Source organism: Macaca nemestrina, chromosome 1, assembly GCF_043159975.1.
Source record: "Macaca nemestrina isolate mMacNem1 chromosome 1, mMacNem.hap1, whole genome shotgun sequence".
NCBI classification, from domain to species: Eukaryota; Metazoa; Chordata; class Mammalia; order Primates; family Cercopithecidae; genus Macaca; species Macaca nemestrina.
In genome coordinates, this window is record NC_092125.1 from 147,288,999 (window position 1) to 147,309,984 (window position 20,986).

Genomic DNA, 20,986 nt, shown 5'->3' on the forward strand with positions numbered 1-20,986 from the left:
TTGCTGTGGTCTGCTCTCCGGGGTGGAGGGGTAAGTCCATGAGGGACACGGACTGGAGCCCCTCCCTGTTTTCGGCACCAGATAGATGTAAGGTTCTTGTATCGGTTCGAATCCTAAGAGCACACCAACAGACAGGAGGCAGTGTGGAACAACATGCTGTTTTAATGAGCACCTGGGTGCAGGTGGGCTGAGGCCTACAGTCAGCCCCAAATGAGGACGGGGCAAAGGTTTTATAGTTTCCTGTAAACAGGAAGTGTCCTAGTCTGACATAACTGCTATGTTGTACCCAGATGTCCTCTTTCTCAATCTTCAGGGGTACATGTCTTCCGGCCAGGGTAGGTGTCTTCTGGCAGGCTGTCTTCCTGCTTCTGCTATCTTGCTGACGCCCACGGTTGATACAAGTGGCCTTGCACCTTGGGACTGGGCCTGAGAAGGAAGGAGTTATTCATCTCCCTAAGCTTTCAGGCCCCAGGGAGAATCTTACAAGACCCCCCAATATGATCACAGACACATACATTCTAAAATCTTAGGCTTCACTGCTGACTTTTCTCAAATTATTAAGAAAGAAGTAACATAAACCAAAGCTTCCAAAGAATAGAGGAGGAAATACTTCTCAATTTTTTTTTTTAATGAAGTCAACATAATTTCAATAACTAAAACACAGCAAGGACATTTTAAAGAAAAATAGAGTCCAGTATCACACATGAATGTAGATGCAAAAATCCTAACCAGAATATTAGCAAATTAGATTCAGCAGTATGCAAAAAGGAGAATATATGATCATCAAATGGCAATTTATTTCAGAAATGCAAATGTGGTTTAATATTTAAAATTGAATTAATTTAATTTGCTTTATTCTCCAGAAAGAGAGAAAAATAATATACTCATTTTGATTGGTATACTAAATAGTATTTAACAAAATTCAGCATCCATTCATAATGAAAACTCTTAGTAAACTAGAAATAGATGTTGGAATGTCTGCAAAAAACTTAGAGCAAACATCATACTTAATGGCAAATTATTGAAAGGTCTGCCTGAGATTACAAATAAGACAAAAATATCTGCTCTCACATATTTATATTCAAAATTGTGTGGAAGGTCCTATCCAGTGCAATAAGGAAGAAAAAGAAATGAAAGGCATAAGAATTGAAAAGAAGAAATAAGATGTCAGTATTTGCAAATGACATTATTGTGTACATAGAAAATCCAAAAGAATTTATAAACTCCTAGAATAATGTGAATTTATTAATATATATGAATAGGTCAGTATACCAAAAATCACACTATTTCTGTATTGTAGAAATAAACCTATAGAAAATGAATTTTTAAAATACCATTGATACTAGCATGAAAAAAAATAGTCCACCTTTAAGTAATATTGCATCAAACACTGAGGACAAGCAAAATATCTGCAAGGCATTTACACTGAAAACTACAAAACATTACTGAAATTTTTCTAATGTAAAAAATTGAAGGATATATATCCATGAATGGTAAAGATCTTAGTCAACTTTCCCAAATTTTTAGACCTGTAGATCTATAAATTCATTACAATCCCAGTCAAAAGCTTGTTTCATTTCCTTAGATGGACATTGACAACCTGATTCTAAAATTTACATTTATATAAAAAGGGCCAAGAATGGTTAAAGCAATCTTCAAAAACAAAGCTTAAGGACTTACACTACAAGACATCAAAACTTATGAAGCTACAGTTATTACAACAGAGTAGTAATGGAGCAAAGGCAAACAGAACAATGAAACAGAATAAAGAGTTTGAGGCAAAACCCACCCATTTGGTTTATGATGTCTGATTTATCTGATTTATGACAAAGATGACACTGTACTATATTGGGAATGAATTGTAGTTTCAATAAATGGTGCCAGACCAGTTAAATATACACATGGAAAACAATCTTAATTTCTAGTTCAAGCCATACATAGAATCTATTCAAGATGAATGATTGAACATAATATGAAGGTAAATCAAAGTTTTTAGAAGAAAATTTAGAGGACTATCTTCAATAGCTTAGAGTAGGCAAAGACTTCTTAAAGAACATAGAGGATTGGACAAATTGGATTTATAAATTTTATAAATTATATAACTTATATAAATCCAAATTTATAATTGGATAAATTGTGTTTCCTTTGTGATTAGCAATTAAAATTGAGAACTTCTGTTTATCAAAAGTCACAATTGAGAAAGTGAAAAGGTAACCCAAAGAGGGATAGAAAAATATTATATAAAAATATTGGAGATATATATATTTATATGCATATATATGTGTGTATATATATATATTTCTCCAGCAAAGACTCGTATCCAGAATTCATTTTACACAAACTGGGACCTAACTGTTGATCTTTAAGATAACTTTAATACAAATGGATAATTGAATAAATACATGTATAGGGGAATAAACATCAGCTTCAGGTATTACTTTAAATATCATCAACTAAATATTAATGAGATATAAAACCACAGTACTTCTAAATTATGTACAAAATATTGATATAAGCAAAATATTAAAGATTTATGATTTCAGAACTCTTCACAAAGCTTTCAAAGCACATTCTCACTTGTAAGGATGTACCAGATGCAGTACTTGATACTGAACATGCAAAGTTGACTAATAACTCGTTTCCTGGCAATAGTGCTTCCCTACCTTTTGAAAACCGTGACACACTAGAAAATAATATGTGTTATGTCCAACTATGGTAAAAAGAGGTAGTTGCTTATGGCTAGAAATTCTGACCCAAGGCTCTAGTCAACATAGATATTGTCCAGGCTACTCCAATTTATGAGTTGAGATTAGTATCTGTCTACATTTGTAATCAATTTATGCCTTAAGAAATCCATTCCCAGCCTTCTTTTGTTCTAGCCTTTCTTTTACAAAAGATCCTGCGAACATCTCATGTCCCCGGTGGGAGAACTGGTACTTCCTCTGGATGCCTTTGGATCTGAGATATGTACATGAGCTAGATTTCTTATGTTCTTTCTCAATCTGGGTCTGTTGGTGCATCTCGACTATTCACAACTTGTTGCATGGAAGCAATAATTGGTGTCTTGTTAGTCTGTTTCCTGCCTCCACTTCTGTCTTCTGTTCTTTTTCCATGTAGTAGGTATTTTCCTCATCCAGAGGGACACATGATTTCCATTATATGAAATGCAGTATAATTTGGCTTTGAAATAGCTGAGATAAAAGTTTTCATTTGCAATGGGAATATGACTGAAGTAAAATGATAGGTAAGCATTTCATAAAGTGGTATATAATAGTTGAATTTATGCTTATTTTAAAGTTATTAAAATTTTTATCCTAATTCTGTATATAACTTTCTTAGTTCTTTACAGTTGATGAGGGCAAATTCTCTATACAGGTCTCAGAAAAATCTCTTGACTTATACAAAATGTGAACTTATGTCTACTTTACAAACATGTTTTATTTAAACTTATTTATAAAATGTTGAACAGATAATTAATTGATGGGTTTACTGTGATACCTAACTAGATACTAACTCGAGGGATGATTTAGATTATCATAATCACACATGAAAGTTTAATTGATTCATTGTGATATCCTTTTATCTAGCATAAATATTTAGAGACAACAATCGTCTACGATCACAGCATTAATTCTTACTAGGATTAGATTATAGTTGGACAATATAATTACATAAATGCTTAAACTGAGGTAACAGAAACAGACAGAACAAGATTCCCTAGGCTGGTTTACAGTCATCCAATTGCTACTGGTGATGGGAGCCTTAGAGACGATGAGCTTTGCATAGGAATGTTAGTAGCAAGCATCAGCCAAGCAGAATGTTGTTTAATGACATGAGGCCATAGGAAATGGTAAAGGCTATGACCCCCATAATAAAACTTTATGAGGCTACAACTTCCTAATTCTGAACAGTCAGAAATGAATTAACAACCCCAAATCATTAAAGAAAAAATTATCCAATTGTTATTCTCCAACTTCTTATAATGAGACAGTTCTGTAACCACATACTTCAGTATATGATTTTGGGATTCCTAAGTAAAGAGAGACATTTTTACTAAAATAAACTAGTAATTAAGTTGCCTATACTATGTTATTCATTAACAGATTGGTAAGAAGGTAATGAACAAGGTGTATTACAAAATGGGTAAAAGCATTCTCAATGTGTAATGATTTTTGAGGCAATTGGGAAAGAGAGTATAAAGACAGTTTATGTTAAGTATTTCTAATTATCATATATAAATTCTATAAATTCTGTAGTTTTCTTCAAACCACTTACACACATTTCTTGGTAAAATTATTTGAAAGTATTTTGGATTTTTGTGTAGATATTAAGAATTGTTAACCTCTAGTAGTTAATAGTATATATGAATGCAAAAGTCTTACCTAGTATTTAGTCACATTACTAAACAATTTTGTCAGTTTTCCAATCGATTCTTTGGCCTTTTCTGAATAAGCAATCTAAGACTGTAATTACCAATATTGTTAATATTGTATCACTGTTAAGTGTCAATAATGTTTAAAATGTCTTTATAAATGACTTGTTCATATTGGGATCCAAATGAAATCCACATACTGCATTTGGTGGATATGTTTCTTGTAATCTCTACAGCCCCCTCCTGTATTGTCATGACATTTATTTATGGATAAATTTGATCATTTGCCCTGTAAAATTTCCCACAATCTGTATTTGTCTCATGACATTTTAAGATGTTTCTCCATCTCCTTTATTTCTTGTAAACCAGTAGGTAGGTGCAACATCTTAAATGAATTCAGGTCTAAAATGTTTTTGGCAAGTATTCTTCATAGGTGATGCTGTATACTTTCAATTGTATCACACTCAGAGCATGGTAATGTCTGATTGTTGCACTTTTATTAATGTGAAAATGGATCAGTGATTTCACGTGATGTCAGACTGATTCATTCATTACAAAAATTGATCGACTTTTTAACCTAATGATTTTAAGCAGCCATCGATAATCATTGCCAAGATCCATTATTTTATTAAGGAATCAAAATGGTGATTTTTCTAATTTTGTCATTCTTCTGCATTTATTCACTGTGATTTTTCTGTAAAGAACCTTCCTTCATCAACTGTGCTTATCCTCACATACAGGTTTTAAGGGAAAAGATGAATATTTGATTAAATTTGCAGAATAATGAGTGAGTTCGTAGCAGCCTCCAGAAGCGACAAAATGTTTTGTTTTAATTTTAGTGTATTCTTGCAGAACATGGAATATACAAATATATCTGTGTTTTTCATCTACTTTAATTCACTGTAGTAATTTATTATTTTTTTTAATAATGAAAGTGTTCATGAATCTGACATATGGCTTTTGGCTACTTCCCTTAAGAGTGAGTATGTGTGTTGCAGATGTGTGTGTGTGGTTTGCAGTTTTTTGAGGTTTTGGTTTGTTCTTATTTTTCTTATTTCACATTTATGTTTTTAAAGTTATTGTTTATTTTTTTTAAATCACAGCAATCCTCCCCTCATCTGTGGTTTCATTTTCTGTGGTTCCAGTTACTCATGGTCAACCATGGTCAGAAAACAGGTGAGTACAGTACAATAAGATATTTTTAAAGAGATAGCATTCATGCAACTTTTATTACAGTATATTGATATAATTGTTTTGTTTTATTATTGTTAGTCACTATCTGTAATTTGTAAATTAAACTTTATCATAGTTATGTATGCATTGGAAAAGCATAACATATTATATGGTTTGAATCTGTGTCCCCACCCAAATCTCATGTCAAATTGTAATTCCCAGTGCTGGAGATGGAGCTTGGTGGGAGGTGATTGGTTCATGGGGCTGTTTCTCATGAATAGTTTAACACTATCCCTCTCGGTGCTAGTTCTGTGATAGCAGGCTAGTTCTTGTGAGATCTCGTCATTGAAAAGTGTGTGGCACCTCCCCCAACCTGGTCCTGCTCCTGTCATATAAGATGCCTGCTCCTGCTTTGCCTTCTGCCAGGAGTAAAAGCTCCCCGAAGCCTCCCAGGAAGCAGATGCTGCCATGCTTCTTGCACAGCCTGTAGAACCATAAGCCAATTAAACCTCTTTTCTTGACCCAGTCCCGGGTATTTATAGCAATGTGAGAACAGACTAATACAGTATATATAAGGTTTGGTACTGTCCTCAGTTTTGGGCATTTACTGGGGGTCTTAAAATGTGTCCCTTTAGGATAAGGGTAAACTATTGTGTAGTAAAAATATGATCTTCATAATTTCTGCTGTTGGGAATTTATTAAGTATCTTTCTCTACTCCATTATTAATTTTCTACATCTTCTTTATTGTGTCTATTTTACCTATTATAGATCAATACTGTAAAGTCTTCTACAGAAAGTGTGTTTCTGCCCATTTTTCTTCATATATCTAATATTTTTATTCTACATACTTTTGCAACCTCTACATATTTTTTCTTCATATTTGCATGATAAATTATGCCATTTTCATTGTTTCTATTGTTCTTTGTTATTTTGTTTCAGTACTTTCTCCTGGAGATAAGGAATTTGATATTTGTCCCATCTTTTCTTCCCAGTCTGAGATTATAAATTCTCATTTATTATTTTTGTAAAAATAAATATTAATATATACTTTCAAATGGTTAAAAGGATATTGAATGTTCCCAACACAAACAAATGATCAGTGTTTGAGATGATCAATATGCTAATTACCCTGATCTGATCACTATACATTATGTGTATGGAAATATCACTATATACCCTATGAATGTGCTAAATTATTATTAAAAAGGATAATAATAAAAATTAAGGTTGTAACCATGTATAAAATAATCATTTAAATTTATAGTTATATTGTTAGCTGATTTCATGTTCTTTATGGTATCAACACTCAATTGTTATTTTTGTTTTACCTTTAATTTTTCTAGGATATGCTTTAAACATTTTATTCAGTAATTATCCGTATTTGGCATATATTTAGGGTTCTCATAATCAGGATTTCTTTCTTGCCTTCATTTACAGATGGAAACCTGAGCAGAAACTTTAGTGGGAAGAAAATCTTGGGGTTACAACTATTTCTTCCAAAGCTCTGTAGATGTTGCTTCCTGTCTTCTGACACCCACAGAAGAAATGTCTGAGGCTTTCAAATTCCTTTTCTTTTGTGGGTAGCCTAACTGTTTTTGCTGGGTTTCCCTGGATCCTTTTTTACCCCACAGATCCCTTTAAACAGTATCTTCACTGGATCAATGTCATTAAGTCATCTGACTTAAGATACAGATATTTTAATCTCTGTCTATTCTCTCCTTGTCAAGTAGAATTTTTGAAAGAGAAAATGTGCCTGATGACATCTTTTCTAGAATTCTGTCCAAACAGGGACGTAAGTGGTCAAATTTTCATGTATGTAGATAACTCTGATGACAATGAAATATCACTATGTTGTCAGGGAGGATAAGAATGGGTGAAGAGAGAGAAGGAACACTGGAGGCTGGGAGACCCAATAGGAGACTGTGTCATAATCTAGTAAACAATAATGAGGGTAGCAGTGGTAGGAATAGCGAAAACGGGATAAAGTCATGAAATTTGATAACATGAAATCCACATGACTTGGTGACTCATTGGCTTTTGTTAGGAGGGATGCACAGATTGCTGATCAGGTACCAGTTAGGGCCATCAACTAAAATACAAGGGGAAAAAGTGGGGTTGAGGGAGACCAATTTTGTTTCAGATTCCTTTTATTTTTTTTTCTTAGGAAAAAGAAAATTATTATTTTGCTTATATTTTTGATCTGATTTTAACTTATGGGTTTGTCTAATTATTTTCCAATGTATTTGTGTGTGTTTGTTGGGGAAGGAATATGATGTTTGATTTAACAAGTCACAGAATTTTTCTGTGTTCTTTGTTACTGCATTGTTGCTCATGTGTTAAATTTATTTCATTTCCAGTGTCTATATTATTTACATAATGATGTAAATATTTATCATATTTTAAAATCATATTTAGGACAGACTCAGAACATGGTCAACCTTTACAGCTCTAAACAAGTGCATAAATTAGTTTCTAATAATCATAATAGCTTTGAGATTAGATGAGGCTCTAAGTTAATCATACAAAAAATTCTAAACAAACCCTAATCATTTAAGGGATTATAGAAAGTATTAGCCAAATTTGAAATTTATGTTATTTATTGTAAATTTCTTTCATTGACAAATTAAAATATCCCCTGCAAATTGTAAGAAGGGGTACATATTTATACTGGGAACTCTGACTGTTAAAAAAGCATGTTAATGTTACTTCAGAATTACTACAAAAGAGCTAAAGAAGGCAGTTTTCCTTCCATTCTTGAGTCATTGGTATTTAATGAAGAGGGATTTGGGGTTTCCTGATTTATTAGGATAGATTTTTTTTTTCTAAAAAAGCTACAACAAAAAAATAATATGCAGTCTTCTAAAAGTTTTTCAATTTGGGCTTAATAAAATCTTAGGATTGAATCTTACTGTTTTGAAACTTGTTTATTTATATCATATATGAGGCTACTTTTCAAGTTTCAATAAAGACAATTATTTTTCTTGCTTTATAATTTTGTTTCTTCAGTGATTTTGATCTTACAAAGCTTTCAACTTCAGTTTATCATTAATAATTTAATTACAAAATAGTAATTTTCAATTTTAAAATAAATTCAAACAATACCAAAGAATATGATGTGAAAATATTACTTCAGCTGCTTCTCATCCCAGATCCCATTCTCCAAATTAAGCATATTCATTGTTGCTTGATCTTATTACTTAACCTTTAAAGAAAGCCTAATTCTTTAACTTTAAATAATTTAGCCCAGGGGAGAAACAGTATCTAGTTCTCTTACAAGTAACAAAAACTAAGTATCAATACCTTTAAATTTTTGATAACTCACAAACCTAGAGATACTGAATAATATTGAAAATGTTTGAACCTCTTAATTTAGCAACACTAAGATTGTCTTATTGTTGCTAAGATGGCCAAGTAAACTTTGTTTTGAGTAAGAACATAAGCTACACTTCTAAAAAGATGCTTTTCTATATTTCTAATAGATATAGCAAGTTTCACTATTCATGTCAAATCAATATATAATTTCAATATGTAAGTTTAGTGATCCTAGCTCTATTTAAAAATGAAAAATACAGTTTATCAGGGGTATTTTAAGTGTTATTCATCTTAATATAATCCTTTGAAGGCTACACATTCCAATATCCAAGTTTTAAAGTAGTTTGTATACACCCAGCATGCAAGCCATGACTTTAATCATTTCCTCACCAGAACTTCAATTATGCCAAGCACTTTTTAATTATCCTGCAGCCCACAAGTCTATTCTTAGTAAAAGTCTGACTTTTATGGAGGCAGTCTTCTCCTCTGTGGCAAAAATCAACTCACCACTTAGCAACTCCACCCATGAAAAACCCTGTGAATTAAAACCTACTAAATTAAGTGTGTATTTTTAACAGCTTCAATTTTAAAGTCTATTTTGGCATAAAAGTTGAAGCTTTTTTTTTGAAGTGCAAAAATGCTATGTTGGCATTTCCTGGTATTTTCAGAATGCAATTTGTGTTTTGAGTTGTCCCTTTTATAGTCAGTTTCTTATAACATCAATCTATTTTTCTGAAGAGAATATATGTAATCAACTTGCCCTATCACTTTGTATTTTTTATCTTGTTTTAAAAAAGAAAATTCTGAACCAAGAAGAACAATGATAGAAGAAGAATTTGTGTGTGAAGCAGGGCTGTAGGATAGGAGGAGAGGGTTTGGGGGCACAGCGGGAAGCAGAGGAACACAGAGCTGAAGTGTAAATGGGCTCAGTCTTTCCTGCACAGATCAAAACCTGGAACACAAATCTAGAAATTAAGAAAAAGTAAAGCAGGTAAAATTATTGTGCTTTTTACTATTTTCATTTTATAGTAGTGGAAAATCTATTTTTCCCAATTAATACAAATAGAATACAAAGTCATTTTAGGAAATGCTTGTATAAGGCTAATGCTTATAAGATATATTAAACACTAGTATATAATACATTCATTCAAGAAATAATAAGGACCTGCTATGTACAAGGCCCTGTACTTCTCTTGTGTTACAGTGCAGCTCCAATAAATGATTGTATTATGATCCACCTTCCCAAAAATGTGGTGTTCAAAAGCTGAACTTAGGAAATGTAGCACATACTGTGCCCTCAGTCAACACCTGTTTTCCTTGTTTTTCCCTGCTTTCATCTATTATAGAGGTTGGAATATCTAAAAGTTCCCCAGTTTGCCTTACAGATGAAATTTGCTTGACAAGGTTCTGGCCAATGAGATGTGAAGAGAAAGTCACAGATACCACACGGTCTCTTTCTAGTATGCTCTGGAAGTGCTGCTTCATTCACCTCAGGTGGTGGAGCTGAGAAGCCAAAAGAGTCTTTGAAGGTGCTCTTGACCTACTATTCTAACTGTGAACCTCCTAATCGGGACTTCTTATGGCATAAAATATACACACCTCTTCCTTGTTTAAATGACCATTCGCTGGGTTTCTGTTACTCTCAGCTGCATGAGTTACTGACTCAGGAAAAAAATTTGGCAATAAGCATGACAGTGGTCTTCATATTCCAAATTGTGATGAACAGTCTCTAAGACGGCTCACAATGATCCCCACCTCCTTCACCGCCTTGTGTAGTTCCTCTTCCACTCTCTACCAGGGTCAGTTTCTGTGACCAATAGGAAGTGGCAGAAGTGAGGGTTGTTGCTTCTGAGGTTATAAAAGGTTACAGTTACTGGGGTGCTCTCTCTCTGATTCTTTGCTCTAGGGAAGTCAGCTACCATGTTATGTGAGCGGCTCTATGGAAAGGTCCACATCGTACAAAACCAGAGCCTCCTGCCAACAGGAGCTTGGAAGCTGACTCTGTGGTCACTTCAGATGATGGCCATCTCACAAGAGACCCTGAGACAAAGCCACCTAGCAGTGCCCCTTTCAGATTCTTAACCCTCAATAGCAAATGCTTGTTGTTTTAAGCCACTACATTTTAGGGTGATTATTACTTAGCAATAGAGAACTAAGTGATTATTACTTAGCAATAGAGAACTAAGAAACAAATAGATTGATTATAGTATCTTAAACGGTGTGCTTTAAAAATACTCAATTAAAAATATTTTATAGTTCTTTAATAACACCTTTTGGTTTAGGAAATGGATATATCCTATATATATATATATATATATGTAACTTTTTCATATTGAAATATATGTCCTCGTATGTTTGCTATTAAAACTTTTTTGGCCTTCTTAATGTTTGAGTGCTATTTACTGACTCATTGAATACGTGATCTAGATAGTGTTCTTTATGTGAGTCAGAAAATATCCCAGGTTTCATGGAATTGCTACTGTGGTGTGGGAGGCAGATAATTGAACAAGTAAACAAATAAGACAGTTTTATATAGGGCTGATCATTGGGAAGGAAATAAAACCATTAAAATGATAGACTCGGGATGAAGATGGCTGGATTTTGGAGAGAGAGTGACTTATTATGCTAGGAGGGAACATTGTTACTGAAATCTGAATGCTTAGAAGAGGCCAGAAATGTAAAGGTCCCCCTAAGCAGAGCACGCAGAGAGTGCAGAGGCTAGGAGGTGGGAATTCTTAGCTTGCTTAAGCAATAGAAGTAAGGCCATTATGACTGGACCACAGTGAATGAAGGAGCATAGGATGAGGGCCTAGTTCCTTGAAGGTGGCTTCTTGTTGATAGAAACAAAGTAGGCAGGGCTAAGCTTTGTAGGACATGGTAAGAAGTTCAATGAAAGCCACTGGAGAGTTCTAAGCAGGGCAACGTCATGATTTGTGTATTGAAAACGATCTGTGGGGCTGCTGGGTACAGGCTGGATAATAGGGCAAGAGGATGCAGAACAACTAGGAGAAAGTTGTGCTTGGCATATATAGGAACTGTATGAGTGAGTGTGTGATAAGCGAATTAATGAATATGTCAGAGTCAGTCAAGAATGACTATAGTTTGGGTCAGTGTGATGGCAGTGGAGATGCAATCATGTGGACAGATTTGCACTATATTTTGGAAGTAGAAACAGTAGAACTTGATAATGCTTTGGAAATGTGCATCTGGAAAGGCAGTGAGGGAAAAAGCAGACTCAAGAAAAAATAACTCCCACCATTCTGATGTAAGCAACTGGGTAGATGAACATACATTTATAAGTTGGGCAAAGACTGCGGGGGAGTGTATTTGGGAGACAAAAGCTTTTGTTGGTTTCAAAATATCTGATATTTTCATGTGAAGATTGTAATCAGAGAACTCAGCTGGGTATTTGACTACATTGCTTATAAGAGGAGTCAGGACTAGAGAAATACATTTAGGAGCTGTCATCAATTTCTCAGAGATTCATAGTGCAGGTTAATTTTATAGAGGCTTTCAAAACCAAGCTTCATTGGCTGTGAAATCTTGTCATGCTGAAGGGAACCATCAGACTGAGATAAAAATATACAGGTGCTATTTAGATCATGCCACTGGATGAGGTACAGCTCTAGAAGAAGACAGAGCTAGTGGAGCTTAAGGGTGCTACAGCATCACAACGATGCTTTAACTGTGATACCATCAAAATTGAAGTCACTTTAGAAAACATTCTGAATAGTTTCCAGGTCTTTGTAGAGCTCTCTTTTTTCAAGGAAATTGACAGAATTTTGTATCTTGGCTTAGCACTCTCTCTACCATTAGAGTCATGTGGCTTTCTGTGTCTTCTTAGAAATAATAGTTCTCATTTCTGGGGCTGTAGATGGTTTTCTTGAAGTTTATTTTTAAAATGTGTGGTATTTTCATAGAAAAATAATGCAATAATGTACCACCGATATGGCACATTGATTATGCATGCTTCTCTTCTTAATACAGCTAGTGTACAAAAAGGGATCACAAGAGAAAAACAAAAGAATTCTGCTACTGAAGATCTTACAACACTGTGTGAAAGGTATCTGTTAGCAATAATAGGAAGCTACTTCACACTTCAGCAGTGATCTGAAAACTGTCAGATGCTTTTGAACTTGCCATGTTGGCATGCAGCTCCTGCACTTATTTGAGTTACATGAGGTTGCATGTTCTTATTGAGAGTTAAGAGTTCTCATTTGAAAGCAGTCCAGTCTTGCAAAACTCTAATGATGAAAGTAACTCACTTACTGGAAGGTAGTGTAGATGTCTGGGTCACTAATTGAGAATAAGTGACTTCGGGGAGGTTAAGCACCAATAAAAGGCAGTTTCAGATGGCTGGCCAGCTATCTCACACAGGAATCTAAGACAGGAAGGCTGCAGTCATGTGCAATTTAATGGCAAGTCTAATAAAGATGATAATTTCAAAGTAGTGATGAAAGTAAAAGATATTTGGAGATATCTCCAATAACAGTAATAAGAGATTAAACTATCTGTGGTTACTATTGGTGACAAAGTGACTTGTTCTGCTTCTACAATGGTGATTTGCTGTCTACATTCATAATGAAAGGAAAGACTAAATGTCAGTTAGAAGTTTAATGAAAATAGGCCGGGCATGGCTTTGGGAGGCTTCTGCAGGCGAATCACTTGAGGTCAGGAGTTTGAGACGAGCCTGGTCAACATGGTGAAACCCTGTCTCTACCGAAAATACAAAAATTGAAACCCTCTCTCTACTAAAAAGATACAAAAAATTAGCCGGGCGTGGTGGCAGGCGCCTGTAGTCCCAGCTACTCGGGAGGCTGAGGCAGGAGAATGGCGTGAACCCGGGGGTGGAGCTTGCAGTGAGCTGAGATCGCGCCACTGCACTCCAGCCTGGGCGACAGAGCAAGACTCCGTCTCAAAAAAAAAAAAAAAAAAAAAAAAGAAAATACAAAAATTAGCCAGGCATGGTGCCGGGTGCCTGTAATCCCGCCTACTTGGCAGGCTGAGGCAGGAGAATCACTTGAACCCAGAAGGCAGAGGTTGCAGTGAGCCAAGATTGGGCCACTGCACTCCAGCCTGGGCAACAGAGCGAGACTCTGTCTCAAAAAAAAAAAAAAAAAAAAAGAAGAAGAAGAAGTTTAGAAAAAATAAAGATGTGATTTACTTTTCCCATCTATGTTTATGCATGCATTTGTGGACCCCAGGTAAGAGCCCCTGGTTTAAGTGTCAATTAAAATAATATGCCTGGGTTAACATGCTGTAGTTTGAGGGGATCACTGTTCATCTTTTCACTATTTATCTTTTCTTCCCCACCTGATTTTAGGACAAATTGAGAGTAACAGATGCAGGAATAAAACACAGAAATCAAAATAAAGGGTTTACTGCTGAAAAATCCGCTTGAGCAAGCCTGTGAACATGTCTTTCCTGAATGAAGCCAGCTTACCCATAGGCCTCCACTGTCCCTCAGGAGAGAGAACACGTAAAACAAACTCTCTGCAGAAAGGAGGATCCCAAAGAAGGGGCCAAGCTGTACATTTATCAGTCAGGAAAGCTGCTCCACCCTCTATTGCAGCCCCTACAATTCAAAACAAGTATTCTTCCTAACACATTAATTCATGAGTTTATCAGTTCCTTTCATTTTTACTTTGAGATTTTTGTGAATAACTATAGAAAAATCTATTTCACCTGGCAGTAAATAGGAAAAGGCACAACATAATGTTTAAATACAGAGAATATTGTTACATGTGAGATGTTGATCGAATGTTCTAAATACAATCGAATGTGTGAGAGGGGGAAAAGGCATATTCAGAAGGACTTAGGTGAAGCCAGATGAATATTTTCGTGACAGATTGTTGGCTATTGATGTGAAGAAAGTAGAGGAATAGACTTGCTAAAAGTTAGAGGAGCCTAGTTTATCTTCCAAGAGGCTTTGCAACCCTGTAATACTGTAGAAATCACAAATTTGGCAATAATTTTAAGATAATTTATATTTATTTTTTATGGAATGCCATGTTTCTCTTTTTATAAATGACATTTTTCTGGTCAGTAATAATATATATCCTTTATTAAAATTAGAAAATACAAACAAACATTTTATTTATTTATTGGTAAAAAAATTATTAGCCTCATTCTTTTTATTTTTTTAACCAGTAAAGATGTGGGTAAAGAAAAACATTTTAGAAAACCACTTGTAGAGCACCATGAGCCAGTCTCTCTTCTCCATTTTTAAAAATTTATTGACTCACCTTTTTTCCATAACTTTTTGAGATACTATTTCAACCACTTTGCATTTAGAGAAAAAGAGGCAGAGAGTGATTAAGAAATCTGCCCAATGCTACATGGATAGAAGTTGAGAGAGCTGGGATTTGAGCTTACGTAAGCTAGTTCTAGCATTTGTGAAGTTCTCACCTAGTAAAAATTATCTGCAACTGTAACCAGAGCAAATCATTTCTAGCCTCCTGTCTACAGACACGCAGACACATTTGTAATGTTTTTGTTTGTTTGTTTGTTTTTAGCATGACAGATCAATTTCTGCTGGCATTATAGTTCTTTAACTATCATAGCTTCTCTGATTTTTCAACACATCTGTCATCTGTATTCTGCAGGCATAGCCAACACTGTCAGTGTCCCCTCAGGCAATCAGAATCAGCAGACAGAATGAATGTAGGACAGAAAACTGGCTGCAAACATGTTGGAAGGGCTGGAGGAGCAAAAGAGGCAAGATCTGTTACCTAGAGATTAGTAACTTCCACAAGTCACCACTATACTAGTGCAGGAGAAGCAGAAAGGCAGATGCTGCTACCCAGAGTCCACAGTCATTGTGCCCCTGATGCTGCCGGAACCCCACTGCAGCTGCTTTACAGGAAGCAGGGAGTTAGCGCTCTTGCTGATGCTACAGGGATCCAGGATCCCAAAGTCATCAGCTGCTGTCCCTGTTGCAGCCTAGGGAAACTGTCCCGCTGAGGCTGTTGGGGTACCTGCTACTGCATCTACTGTCTGAACCATGTTGCCTGAGCAGATGTCCAGGGCTCAGTCTTGCCTGCTGCTGTCACTGCTGCCACCATGTTTATCAGAGCTACTTCCAGAAGAGAAGAAATCCTCCTAATTTCTAGTTTTTTCCAGTGCCTCCCACTGCCTCCCAGAATGCCAAATACTCTTTGAGAGACAGCTGAAAGGAAAGTTTGGAAAAGACTCTGGCGTATGCAGATTCTGCTTCCCTGCAATAGGGGGAAAGCATGGGGTGGAGCTGGAGCTGAGAGCTCATCACAAATGAGCAAATCAGTCTTCAAGACATTTACCTTCCCCTGAAATGTTTCCCTTCTTTTGCCGTGTTTTCCATGTCATTATTCTTCCACAATTCTGCATCATATTCTGTTAACTATTAATGCCCTGGACAAGTTTATTTGCTCTTTCTTAGGGTTAATTTTTCTCCTTTTCTTTGAAACTTTAATTTGCAGGTTGAGCTTGTGTGGGAGTTTTCATCTCCATCCTCTTCAAGACTCCTTGATATAAATTTTTTGGTTGCTTTCACCAACTCTCCCCCCACCATCTCTAGACCAGGGCATGGTCTTAGTTGGTGGCTTGAACTCCTGTGGCTTGGTGTCTTTTGGGATATTAGAGATCCAGTCACTGAGCTGGCAAAGGGAACACTGTCCTTGCTTCCAGCTTTAGGAAGAATGCTTTGCTCTGTCACCCCACGTGAGTCCAACTCTTGGCTGCCTACGCTGCCTGAGTCTTCAGTTTCGGCATCGTGCTGCAGGTGATCTATATCCTGCTTTTGAATGTGGCTATGACTTTTCTTTATATATTTTTTAAAAACGTTGTTACTGGTATGTTTACAGTGAAGGGAAGAATGTAAAGCATGAACTCAAGAGTCACAGTAATGATAAATTTTAATGATTGTAATTGTCCTGTCATAATACATTTATTTAGTTGATTTGTTTGGATTTTCTACGTAAATAATCATGTTATTCAAGAATAATGAATGCAGCCACCATGTAATCATCACTGATTCCATGGCAAGTACAGTCTGCCTTGTGCTTTATATACTTGTCAGGACTCAGAAATGGGCAAAGGGGATCACTGCTGTCTTTCAGTGGAGTGCTGGGCATTACAGTGGAGTCCTGGATTATCTGATTCCAAAAATTCACACCTTGACTTTCTGTTGACTAGGTTATTTTGCAGCTCTGCAGAGGTAGCTGTTAAATTGTTGAAAACTGCTGACCATGCAGCAAATTCTTATTCATATCAAAGCAAACAAATTTTGACTGGTTGATTAGAAAGCTCTATAAGTCAAATTCTCATTTGAACAAATCTTACTATATTAGCAGTTCCCTCAGTAATTAAAAAGTTGAATAAAATCTTTGACATATGTTTCTTTTATAACTGTAGAAGGGTCATAATTTTACTTTTTTGAAAATTATCCTTTAGCATACATAGTATCTTTTAGTCTTCACAACCTGAGAGGTATCACTCCCATTTAATAGATGAGAAAACCGAGACTCAGATCAAATGCTTGCCTGCTCAATGTCAAGCTAGTAAGTGGTCAACTAGTAAGTGGTCAAGCTGGGATTCAAATGCCAAATTTTGCTGTCTTCAAGCCCTACCTTCAAGATCTATGCTTTTATATATTTTTTGCTTCCGGAGAAACCATTTATTCACAAATAAAATGATGAAAAAATATGAACTTTGATAAAACAATATTAATAATAACTAATATTTATTAAGTGTTTACTGTGAGCCAAACACCAGACTAAACTTATGTGGATTAACTCATGTAAGTAACAATGAGAGAAGTGAGTTTAAAGAGGTTCAATAACATGCTGAAGGTTTTACATGCTATTTCTAGCTTTTTCTTTTCTTTCTCCAAATGCCTAGTTTTCCACATTAGCTGCATGTTAGAATCATCTAGAGAGAGCTCCTTAAAAAGATTAGGGTATCAGCATATCTTATAAGCTTCCTAGGTGATTCTAATATGGAGAATCACCACATAATATAGAGGACTTATCCTGCTTCCCTAGCTGATACTTAAGAGAACTGGACAAATCCGTAATATTTGTTTTGGTTTTCCTGCTGTAGCTTGGAAAGGGAGTAATTGGGCTGAAATCTGTACTGTCCTGAAGGTTGAGTATCTAGATGTATGCAGGGCTTAGCTAAAAGCATTTGAAAAAGCATCTCAGCCAAAGGTCAAATCATAGCAGGAGCACAGCAATTTAGAGAAACCATCTGAGTGGTAAGAAAATGACTTTTACGTGGACTTACTAAATGATAAAGATCTGCCTTAATAAGGCCAGACAATAACACATAAATGTCAGTATTTGCTAAACAAGTTCTCTTCTTGTTATTTAGAAATGATTTCAATCACATATTAATATTTTCTATAAATATCCTTATCTCCTTGCCCATAGAAGCAGACACAGTGGCCTAGCTACTCAAAAGCCATTCTCAATCTTTCATTCTTGTCTTTTCCTTTATCATGACTTGAAAACTAAAACATTCAGGTTTCCAGCCATCTTTCCATTAGAAGTAACCATGTGACCCAATTCTCAACCAGTAAGATGAAAGCAGTTGTTATGATATGAAACTTTGAAACACCGTTTTTAAAGAGATAAACTAAGAAGCCCCTGCCTTATATATAGATGAGCCTTGAGGTGGTAGAGCAGATATTTTGTGATCATGCAGAAAAAAGCCACAAGTCAAGAATGGTGGAACAGAAAACTAAAAGGATTCTGGGTTCTTGATGATATCGTGGAGTCATGTACCAGGCCTCAACAGCCTCATATCAGAAATTTTTTAACATAAAAAAGGTAGTCCCTTAATCATACAGTCTACTCTTGGTTGGTTTTTCTGTTGCTTGCAGCTGAACGAAATCCTAACTGATACATTTGTCAAAACATGGAAATAAGAATGTATTTTTTGTTGTTATTTTATTTGAAAAACCACTGTTAAACAAAAACTTCTGAAGGCAAACTTCAGTCAATTTAATTAAGCCCAATAGAAATATACCTAAGTCATGCCTTTTTGTTGTTGTTGTTGTTGTTTTTTGAGACGGAGTCTCGCTCTGTTACCCAGGCTGGAGTGCAGTGGCCAGATCTCAGCTCACTGCAAGCTCCGCCCACGGGCTCATGCCATTCTCCTGCCTCAGCCTCCTGAGTAGCTGGGACTACAGGGACCCGCCACCATGCCTGGCTAATTTTTTTGTATTTTTAGTAGAGACGGAGTTTCACCATGTTCGCCAGGATGGTCTCGATCTCCTGACCTTGTGATCCGCCCGCCTCGGCCTCCCAAAGTGCTGGGATTACAGGCGTGAGCCACTGCGCCCGGCCGTATTTTTTGTTTTTAAGGCAGTCATGTGGTGTTGTCTTCTACCTTAGTTTCCATTCTGATTTCAAATTGAGTGAAAACTCTAGTAATATATACCCAGAATTTTTCTAAATTAACTCCTATTTTTTCCTCTTTTACAATAATACATTACAAAACCTAACACTTAATAGAAATCAGATTTCTTCTCTTAGATTTAATTGTAATGCAGAAATCTAGCAACAGGATCAATTGTGATATTTTGTAATACAAAACTCCCAAGTAACTTTTAGGCCTTTAAGCATCTCATCCTGAGAAACATGGATTAAATATATAATAACATTGTTAGAAAAATGTGTCCTGTTTTATTGGAGCTTCCTGCTGCTTTCTTTTCTCACCTTTTCATGTGGTTTCTTTATAATTGTTCTACCCAATTCTCAACCAGTCTTGTTTGTTCATATTTCAGATTAGTAATGTGGTAAAAACATAGTGATTTGTGATCTGAAGAATAGTTTGATTGATAAAATAGATTAAATCTAGAATATCTAGATTAAAATAGCAAGTTCTTAGATAATCAGAAGAATACTATAATTTCTCTCTTATATAATTTTTATTTTAATTTTTTAGAGACAGAGTCTCTCACTGTCACCTAGGCTGGAGTGCAGTAACATGATCATAGCTTACTGCAGCCTTGGACTTCTGGGCTCAAGCCATTCTGCCCTCTCAGCCTCTCAAGTAGCTAGGACTATGATCAAATGCCATCATGCCCAGGTAAATTTTTTGTTTTTTAATTTTTGTAGAGATGTCTCTCTGTGTTTTCCAGGCTGGTCTCAAACTCCTGGCCTCAACCAATCCTCCTACCTTAGCCTCCCAAAGTTCTGGGATTACAGGCATGAGCCGCCATGCCTGGCCTGCCATATATAATCTTTAGGTATTTTAGTATAAAACGTACTTAGTTCTAAATTTTTTTCTAACCATAATACAATCTTTCTTTAATTCACAGTACATAGTCTTTTCTGCCCAGTAGAGCTTACGTTTCTTTTAAGAAAGTTTTCTTTTAAGAAAGTTTTCTTTTATAATTACCCATAGGTCAACAAATTTTAACCTTTGATAGAAGACTGAATTTACTTTTCAAAACTGAGTAAATTATTAAACTCATTTTGAGTGATGCAAGTAACCCATCCAATGCGATATAGATTGTCCTTCTTATCTTTATTATTAATGAGGAGAAACACAACCATTTGGAGTCTCTCAAAGGAGATGGAATTTTACAATATTCAGGGTGTGGGCCAGTGTTTTGGAATGAACATGTTATTTCTTCATAAGAGTTTCATTAAACATGTTTACTAATGTTTTGCACCAGTGGAATTTCATATCTGTCAGAATTCATGATCCCATTCAGTTGTTATAAGAAAAACTTTAGACAAATTAAATTTAATGGAGTTTAATTGAGCAAAGAATGGTTTGCACATCAGATAGCCCTCAGAACCAAAATAGGTTCAGAGCAATTCTGGTGCTGTAGCATGATCAGATCATATTTATGGACAGAAAAAGGAATGTGACATTCAAAAAATGGAAGTGAGGTACTGAAACAGTTGGATTGGTTACAGCTGGGTGTTTGTCTTATTTGAACCTGGTTTGAACAGTTTGCTGCCTGTGATTAGCTACTTGTTACAAGAGTAGGTTACAGTCTGTTTACATATCAAGTTAGGTTATAGCTCACTATGCATGGAGAAACCTTTAGGCAAAAGTTAAAATATGTAGGGAGGCAGCTTTAGGCCAAACTGAATTTAACAATGACCCCTTCAACCTCTCAATTATACCATAAA

The 20,986-nt window shown here is 35.6% G+C and overlaps 1 long non-coding RNA gene across 2 annotated transcripts in view; it reads left to right on the forward strand.

Annotated features, from left to right (window-relative positions):
* Positions 1 to 11,186: 11,186 nt before the first annotated feature.
* The window catches only part of LOC105482775 (uncharacterized), a 36,912-nt gene continuing 27,112 nt past the window's right edge, over positions 11,187 to 20,986 (forward strand). Inside the window, exons 1-3 of one of the 2 annotated variants that reach the window (XR_011617512.1) lie at positions 11,187 to 14,449; positions 16,316 to 16,617; positions 19,785 to 19,928. This is a non-coding gene — a long non-coding RNA (uncharacterized lncRNA). Of the gene's footprint in view, positions 16,618 to 19,784; positions 19,929 to 20,986 lie in introns of both variants that reach the window. The other variant, XR_011617504.1, reaches the window with a different exon arrangement.